At 44.1% G+C, this 2,500-nt stretch overlaps 1 protein-coding gene across 2 annotated transcripts in view; it reads left to right on the top strand.

Annotated features, from left to right (window-relative positions):
* The window catches only part of LOC115188240 (dorsal-ventral patterning tolloid-like protein 1), a gene marked incomplete at its 3' end in the record, with an annotated part of 51,008 nt that overhangs the window by 29,178 nt on the left and 19,330 nt on the right, over nucleotides 1-2,500 (top strand).

Raw genomic sequence — 2,500 nt, 5'->3', positions numbered from 1 at the left:
GTTGGCAAAGAAGGTGAACCAAAAATAAACACGTACACAAACAGAAACAACGACAAATAAACAGTCCTGTAAGGCTTGAAGCTATACACAGAAACAATCTCCACACAAAACACAAACAAAACACATACCTATATATAGGACTCTCAATCAGAGGCAACTAAAAACACCTGCCTCCAATTCAGAGTCCAACACCCAATTACCTAGACATAGAAATTCTAAACTAGAGAGAACATAGAAATATAAAAAACATAGAACATAACCCAAAACCTGGAAATAATGAATCAAACCACCAACCCGAACCACATAAAACAAACACCCCCTGCCACGTCCTGACCAAACTACAATAACAAATAACCCCTTTACTGGTCAGGACGTGACAATGAAACTATGACTGAAACTATGACTGAACTGAAACTATGACTGAAACTATGACTAAAACTATGACTGAAACTATAACCAAACTATGACTGAAACTATGACTGAACTGAAACTATGACTGAACTGAAACTATGACTGAAACTATGAATGAAACTATGACTGAAACTATGACTGAACTGAAGCTATGACTGAAACTATGACTGAAACTATGACTGAAACTATGACTGAAACTATGACTGAACTGAAACTATGACTGAAACTGTGAATGAAACTATGACTGAACTGAAACTATGACTGAAACTGTCAAAAATAACCAGACAGCCATTTTCCATGCAAGGACATGTGTCACAAAAACCCAAAACACAGCTAAATGAAGCACTAACCTTTGACGATCTTCATCAGATGACACTCCTAGGACATCATGTTACACAATACATGTATGTTTTGTTCGACAAAGTTCATATTTATATCCAAAAACAGCATTTTACATTGGCGCGTGATGTTCAGAAAATGTATTGCCACCAAAAAACTTCAGGTGAATTTACAAAAATACTTATCATAAACGTTGACAAAATACATAACAATTATTTTAAGAATTATAGATACACTTCTCCTTTATGCAACCGCTGTGTCAGATTTTAAAATAGCTTTACGGAGAAAGCACATTTTTCAATATTCTGAGTACATAGCTCGCCATCACAGCAAGCTATACAGACACCCGCCAAGTTCGAGTCACCTACACTCAGAATTAGTATTATAAATATTCTCTTACCTTTGCTAATCTTTGTCAGAATGCACTCCCAGGACTGCTACTTCCACAAGTAATGTTGTTTTTGTTTGAAATAATCCATATTTATTTCCAAATACCTCCGTTTTGTTCGTGCGTACAGAGCACTGTCCAAAGGCATAACGCGCGAGCGCGGTACCAGAGACGAAAAGTCAAAATATTCCATTACCGTTCTTAGAAGCATGTCAAACGCTGTTTAAAATCAATCTTTATTGTATTTTTAACGTAAAATTGCGATAATATTCCAACCGGACAATAGCGTATTCATTCAAGAAGAAAAAGAAGGAACGGCACGCTCGAGGGATCGCGCATATTCAATCCCTTTGTCCCCAGGCAGTCCACTGATTGACTGAGCTACTATACTCTGCCCAGTGACAGGAGAAGGAGGAAACAGGTCTCTGAAGGCTGTTGACAGCCAATGGAAGCCTTAGGAAGTGCAATGTGACCCCACAGACACTGTAGTTTTGATAGAGAATCAAAAGAAGAACTACAATTCTCAGACTTTCCACTTCCTGCTTGGAATTTTTCTCTGGTTTTTGCCTGCCATATGAGTTCTGTTATACTCACAGACACCATTCAAACAGTTTTAGAAACTTCAGAGTGTTTTCTATTCTGGCGGGCGACTCTGGCTGCGCCGGACTGACGGGCGACTCTGTCGGTTCCGGACTGTAGGCCGTCTCTGTCGGTTCCGGACTGTAGGACGTCGCCGGCAGCTCTGGACGGGGAACTGTCGCCGGAAGCTCTGGACGGGGAACTGTCGTCGGAAGCTCTGGACGGAGACTGCGTACTGAAGACCTGATGTGTGGGGCTGGCTTTGGAAGCGCCAGACTGGTGAGACGCACCACAGGGCTATTCCGAGGAGCAGGAACAGGGTAAACTGGACCCTGGAGACACACTGGAGGTCTGGAGCATACGGCCTGCACAACCCTTCCTGGCTGAGTGCTCACCATAGCCTGGCCATACTGAGGAGCTTTTACCGATCGCACCGGCCTTTGAATGCTTCTGGGCAATACAGTGTGCATTTCCGCATAGCTCGGTGCTTTCTCGATCCGTCGCTCCCCATAATAAGCACGAGGAGTTCAGGCCTATTGCCTGACTTATTCCAACTCCCCGTGTGCCCCCTCACGTCCACCTGCTTCCCCGGCAGGCTGTTGCAATAGTCCAATAGCTGTTCCCAAGTCCAGTCAATTCTTGCCTCCAATTCCTCCAGCGACCAGGATGCCATCACCTCCCGAGCACGTCACTCCTGGTGCTGCTCCCTTCCCTCAGCGACCAGGATGCCATCACCTCCCGAGCACGTCACTCCTGGTGCTGCTCCCTTCCCTCAGCGACCAG

This window comes from Salmo trutta, unplaced genomic scaffold (genome assembly GCF_901001165.1).
Source record: "Salmo trutta unplaced genomic scaffold, fSalTru1.1, whole genome shotgun sequence".
NCBI classification, from domain to species: Eukaryota; Metazoa; Chordata; class Actinopteri; order Salmoniformes; family Salmonidae; genus Salmo; species Salmo trutta.
The sequence above is the reverse complement of the archived record's forward strand: the minus strand, read 5'-3'. Positions and strand labels throughout refer to the sequence as shown.